Below are 7,227 nucleotides of genomic sequence, written 5' to 3'. Positions count from 1 at the left end.
AAATATACTGTGATAAAAATTACTGTTTTTTAAGAAAAAAGAAAAATAAAATAATTAATCACTTTTATATTAGCAGACACGTTATTTTCTATATAATGTACAAAGTATTATATTCTAATTCTAATTATTTTGTTTTCATACAAATCTATTTTCAAATACATACCTTCAATTAATTTTTTATTTGCTTCAGCGAACTTATTCTTTCCACACATAAAGCTGATGTATACTTGTCGATGATTTAAATAAACGAATCGCAACCGGTTCGTCGCGTCGCGTGTTTGTTCCGGGAGTGCTGTTTAAGTAATAGTTAATTAGTCCTCGGGCGCAATTTTAGTCTATTTAACGCGAGTGTTCCGCGAGTGCAACAGGACGAAGAGGCTCGATAATTCGGATTTCAAAGAAGGAGGTCTGGGAGAGGCATCAAGCCTTAGCGGAGCAACCTTGAGATAAATATAACTTTTTATTTAAAATTAATAGTCTTTTTCCCTTTTATCCCTTTATTCCCTTATATATTTCATTTTAATAAAAAAATGAATACTTAAAGAAAAAAAATTTAAATAAAATTAATTGAATTTTATAAAGGTATTTTTCGAATATGATTGCATTATTAAATATCTAATTAAAAAACAAGTTTTGAAAATTTGACGTGCTTGTAAAAATAAACTTTTCAAATATTGATTATTTTGAGCGTAGTTATAATTTTTAAATTTTATATTTGTATTATATGTTACAGTATCATTGCAGCTTCGTGGCTAAATAACTCTGCTCTGTTGCATATCAGATTTGTGAATAAAAAATAAAATTTTATTTGTAAAATTTCTTTTTCTAATTTTTATTCTAAATATTCAATTAAAAAATGATTAACGCTTCCGTGCGTAAGATATAATATATAAATAAATTATATTTACCACATGTTGCTCTGCCGACGCTCGTTGCCTCTACTAGGCCTCCTCCTTTTCCCATTGTCAGATTGTCCGGATATTTTTTAGTATCAAAGACACAATATCTTTTTTTATATAACACTCGCGAAAGCAAATCATGATAGTATTTTGCACTACACTATTGAAACCGAAACTAAAAGATATGATACGCGAGATTTTATCAACGAAAACATCTCATAAACGCTGCAATAAATGTTTTAGTAGCTAAATAAGCATACTATTTTCACTGGGATCGGTACGCGTAAGCAGATTCAACAAATGATACAAGAGTCTGTAATGATACGAGAATTCGATGCGACGCAAGTAAGCTCACTAGCAGTATAAAATATTTGAGTTGAGACTGTGTTAGCTGCGACGCACGCTGCTAACTGACGAACGGGCTGTTGATCGCGGCGCAAGGTCAACGTCCGACAAGGCCACGCTGCGACCCGCGACGCATCACGTGACGTCTAGTCTAGTTCGCCAGACCTTCCCTCACTACCCCCACTACTCACGCTCGGCGCGTGGCGGCTCGGCCATCTCCGCCGCTGTTCGGCAATCGTCGTCGAGCTGCTGCTGCTATGGCGTCGCGGCACCACTACTACCAACGTTACCGTCACTGTACTGCGCTCAACTGCGCCATGTGCGTTTATACTGTTTCGCCGGTTGTCGGACGTTACAACAAAGCGTTTCCGTGCTTCTCGCGTGTTCTAAACCCGAATTGTGTACAAATACGGTCTCGAGAGTATCGATGTGATTGCGAATAAGTATTCTGACACGCAGTCAACCGTAGCGTCGCACGAGAGGTTATAGCGAGTATCGTGTGTGCTTGTTGCGTACTTTCGTCAAGTTTGTGCACGCAAACGTGTTCGTGGAATAGGATACTTCATCACGCAGTAAAATATCGCGAATGTCAAGTGAAGCGTTACTTGTCGATCATATAAGATTTGCAATCGGGAGTGAGTTTGTCTCGTTTCTATTTACACGTGCATCTATTCAAACGACTCTCGCCGCTGTCTCGGATGACGTGACGCATTGGCCGCTTGTTCTTTTTTTGCAAGTTTAATGCCTGTTGATACTTTCGCGTGTGTTTCGTGTTCGCGTTCGTGTGTAATGTATTTATCAGCGTAATATTAAGAGTGTCGAATCGGCCGGTCGTGTATACGGTTGTGTGTACGGTTCAATAACAACGAACGAGTTGTCAGCAGACTTTTACTTAAAAGATGAGATCCGTGGAGCAACTTTGTAAATATTTTATTAATTGTTGTGTATTTCTACGTTTTTACATTCGTATTTTTGTAATTAAAGTATAGAGCCCTTTTTAGATGATTTATAATTTGTGACAGAGTTCAAATTCTATTTATAATTTTATATAGAAAACATGTGAACAAACAAGTAACTTGGAATCAAGATATGGTTGTGTAGAATGTGTATCAAATATGACAGGCTACGTTTTGATATATTGCCAGTATTGAAAATATGTAGTTCAAATCATATACTCTAGATTTTCAATACTGGCAGTGAATTTCAGTACGCAGTCACAGTAAATTATGTCATTTGTAATTCATGCATATTCGTACACTGTATTTATACATTTCATGAAACATGCACTGTATATAAATACTTGAGAATTGTAAATGATATAATCTATTTTGACTGCACACCGAAATTTACTGCCAATACTGAAATAGTGTAAGTGACAAAAACTATAGATTTTTAGTACTAGCAGTGTATATTGAAATGCAGCCTATCATATTTGATCATCTACATGACTATATGGTTCCAGAAGCAAATTACTTGTTTATTAAACTGTATATAAGAAATATCCTTACCTATTGCAGTTAAATCTGTCAATGCTTATGCTAATATATTAGAAAAGATTCTTTCTAAACTAAAATGTTGCTTAACCCTTTTGTGCCTGACTTTTCTGGGAGTAATTATTATTTAATTCACATCTTAGTAGGGATTTTTAGGGTCGCTGATGATAAATCCATAATCAAACTTTCAAAATGCAGAATGGCAGATCTCATATAGCAGATTAAAACATTACTCAAATCCAACAAGATTTAATATTTTTGTCTTGCCATATTGAATTTTAAAAGTTTGATTATAGATGCATAATCAGACCCTAAAAAGCTTTGAAGCAGGCTTGGCAAACTGTGGCGCGTTAGCCATTCTTCTCCAGGAATACATTTGGATTCCCTGTGGAGTGTTTCCTAGGTGTCATTAACTTTATTGTTTACTAAATGTTAGACAAGAATAAAATGACATCTGGGGGACACTTAGGAAAGAATGCGAACATACACCTGGAGGGGAACAGTTCATGAGTCACAGTTTGTCAGGTCTGGTTTGAAGTAAAAGTTTATTAAAATTTTAAAACAATTTTACATTTTGGTCTGTTATATTGGATTCACTATTTTGAAAGTAAATAGCAAGATTTTTTTTTAATGAATAGTTTTTACATTGATCTTCAAAATGAGCCCAGAAAGGTCTCGTTATCTTACTTTTTGTGAAGGAAACATATGTTTTTCATTTTAAGTTTATTAATATGAATTTTTGACAAAGTATACAGACTAAGAGGGGAAACTCCTAAGAATGTTCATTTTTTTCAAGAGTCTTATTCTTTATGTTTAAAATTTAGGAAGAAGTTGCTATCTTCATTTTTGTGGCAGATACAAGTTTTTGAAGATTTGGCACATATACATGTCACCAGGTACAAAAGAGTTGAGAATGTATCTTAAATGGATCATATCTCAAAACATTACTAAATGTTAGACAAGAATAAAATAACATCTGGGGGATTCAAATACACTAGAGTATTTGTAAAATTTAAGCATAATTTACTTACTATTGGTTTAAAAGTTTTTTAATTTTTTGTATACTCTTATTTCATATGTAAAATCGCAATTTGAATTTTGTGTTTTGTGTTACAGTATCATCAGACGTGACAAACCAGCAACCCAGATTTTCTGAGAGGAGGAGGAGGTCTGGGAAAGGCATCAGACCTCAGCGGAGCATCCTTGGGGTAAATATATCTTCTTATTTATATAAAATTAATAATCTTTTTTCTTTTTATTTAATTTTATCTAAAAAATTAAAAAATACTTAGAAAGAATAATTTATATAAAATTTTATACAAATTAAATTTTGTAAAGATATTTTTTGGATATTATTGTATTACTAAATATTCAGTTGAAGTCAAATTTTGAAAATTTGATGTACATGTAAGAATTAACTTTTGAAACATTTTTTTTTTTATTATTTTGATCGCAGTTTTAATTTTTAAATCTTATGTTTGTGTGTTACAGTATCATCGCAGCTTCGTAGCTGAATAACTCCGCTCGTTGCGCATCATGTCGGTGAGTGACACATTTTTTATAATAGAATAACGAATCTATGAAATTTATTTTGAATATATATTTATGTATTATATTAACAAAATAGTAATGGGAATATTTTTTGTAGATTTGTTGTCCTATAATGGGTAGACTAAATCAGATTAGGATAAATAATTAATCCTGGATCATCAATTATAAATTTATTGTGCTTACGGAACCGCAGTATTCTCTTGTAATTATACATTGAGCTAACATACGAAACAAATCAAGATTTTTTTTACAGTAATAAAATATTTATGTACATATTTTTCCTCTCTCTTTCTTTCTATCAATCTCATCTTTCTTTCTATTCCTCCAGGATTAAATATTACGTAAATTGGCGCAATAAATCAATGTATATTTTAATATACATATCACAAATTCTGTGTCTATTTTATATAAATTAGTTAATAATTATTAACTTTGTTTATTTTTATTATATATGTATGTGTATAAAGCGCCGATTTTATCTTAATCTTCAATAGTTTATCCTTAAAAGTTTTTTCATTTTTTATCATTGCTCCATTGTCCTCTAATGTTTTTTTAATTCAATGTAAAGAAAAAAAGGATAATTGACGCGTATTATATTGATTAAGCTGTATTATAATGCTGCTATGAGCTGAAGCTCACTTCAAATCCATTTTAAGTGGCTTTATAAAAAAATCATAAATAGAAACATCAGATTTTCTTGTCTTGTTTAATGCAAATTATAGATCTAAAGCGAACGATATGTAATTTGCGTCACAAAGTCACAAGATAGACTTTCATTTATAATTTTATGTGTCACATATTTTCATGCATTAAAATATATGACTTAATTTTAATTAAAAACTTTATACATATGCGTAGTCAGATTTTTTAAATGTTTACTTACTAAATATAAAATTATATATAGAATTCTATCTTTTAAATTCTGACACGAATTTATAAATCAGCTAAAATAAATTTAATGTCCACTTTAGATGATACGATAATAAACAATTTATGTTAGAATTTAACAAATAGAATTCTATTAATAATTTTATGTGTCTGATGAAATCTGATGATGAGATTTATACCTAGTTTGTTTTATCTTGACAAAAAGCAGAACGTAGAAATTAAAAAAATTTTAACCATTTACAATTTGCTTTGAATTTTTGTAAAAAAAAGCGGATTTCTAATTGACTTTGAATCTTCTTGGTAATATATCGAAAATTTTTATAGAAATCGTACAGATGAAGCAATTTTTAAGTGACTTCATTGCCATTTTTCTTTTAAAGTGCTCGTTTCTTGTAACCTAAAAAATTATTATTTATTTATACTAGATTCATTTAATAGAAAAAACAAAATTAATTGTAAAATAATAATTGTAATAAAAAATTCTAAAAATTTATTTCTTTTTCGTCTTCCTACATTAATATTTCTCTAAATATTGCTTTAGAATAGAGAATTAGGGTAAATCAGGGTCTTTTAACTCTGAATCGAATTGAATCAAATTTTTTATTTCTTTGTTTGAATTCAAATTAAATCAAATCAAATAGTTAATATATAATTTTTTATTGGCAACATTATTATCAAGTTAAATATAAATATATAAATTACAACAGAAGATTTCTATATTGTAAGAAAAATAATATTGATTATATGATATAAAGTCATTTTAAATATGATTGATAAAAATTATCAATATGTGATTCATATTTAACTCTCTTAGATTCGAAATTTTTAAATATAGTTTGAATTTGAATGTCTAGAGATTTAAACCCGAATTGAATCTTATCCCAAATAATTCAAAGAATTGTAATTATTGCGATATTTACAATAATCTCAAGAGAATATCCTTTTTATTTTATCAACTTCTTCACATTTAAACCTTGCCCTAAATTTATCGAAGATTTAAATTTTTTATGAGCAAAGGATATAAACATCAGAATAGGAATTAACAGAGAAAACAGATTTAATAATATTAATAATATATTTTAATAATATTATAAATACAACATTTGTTTAAAAAGTGAAGGTTAAAATTATATTTAAGACAAACGTAAAATGTTATACAAGTACCAACAAAAGTGTATAATCGTCCTCATAATGATATTACTTTATTATAATAATCCATATTTTAATAATATTAATTAAAAATATTTAACATTTGTTATAAAAGGTGAAGGTTAAAATCATAAAAACCTAGCACTGAAAGATTGAAGAAACACTGCGAAAGATTTTTGCAACGTTATTGCAAGCTTGTGGTAATATTGAAATATTCGCAATTTAAAACCTAAAAATTTTTGTGACGTGTCGGATTATTTGCATGAGATCGTCTATTGCTTTTACTGGTAGAAGAAACGAAACGCAACGCCAGTAATTTTTACTCCTGCCAACTGCATTACTTTTACTGGCAGTAACTAAACTTATTTTCAAACAGATCCATAGACTGATACCGGTTGGATATTTTTCAAGATTTGTTTATTTAATACAATGAGGATGATTCCAAAGTGATTTGAAACGTTTGTTTTTGTAATTTAAAATGAACAACTATTTTGTATAATATCAACATTTGTGATTGCGCACTTAAACCCGCGCTGACTCTCATTAGCCTCATTTCCAATTTCTAATTGTTTTAAAATAAATTTTGTAAAATTTACATACGCCTTATATATGCTTTTGTGAAATACTATATTTGTCTTTTTCGTTTACAATTTTTTTTATATAGTTAAAATTATTTTTTAAGATTCTTAAAAGCTATAACTATTAATTTAATTACTGCTTCAGTAAGTTTAAAGAGTTCACAAACAATGCTTCTGTGAAATAGTGTATTAAGAAATGTTAATGATTTTCCTTAATTTTAGTAAATTATACAATTTGTATAGACGATATCAATAATAGATTATTATTATTTAATAAATGTTAAACTTTAAAAAATAATTCAAATATAGCTAAAACATTGCTAT

At 29.2% G+C, this 7,227-nt stretch overlaps 1 long non-coding RNA gene across 1 annotated transcript; it reads left to right on the top strand.

The window, feature by feature from the left end:
* The first annotated feature begins 1,548 nt into the window (after nucleotides 1–1,548).
* LOC120358644 lies at nucleotides 1,549–4,279 on the top strand. Its single transcript, XR_005575550.1, has 3 exons — nucleotides 1,549–2,165; nucleotides 3,854–3,945; nucleotides 4,229–4,279. It is a non-coding gene; the product is annotated as an uncharacterized LOC120358644 (long non-coding RNA).
* Nucleotides 4,280–7,227: the final 2,948 nt, after the last annotated feature.

This window comes from Solenopsis invicta, chromosome 9, assembly GCF_016802725.1.
Source record: "Solenopsis invicta isolate M01_SB chromosome 9, UNIL_Sinv_3.0, whole genome shotgun sequence".
Lineage (NCBI taxonomy): Eukaryota > Metazoa > Arthropoda > Insecta > Hymenoptera > Formicidae > Solenopsis > Solenopsis invicta.
The sequence above is the reverse complement of the archived record's forward strand: the minus strand, read 5'-3'. Positions and strand labels throughout refer to the sequence as shown.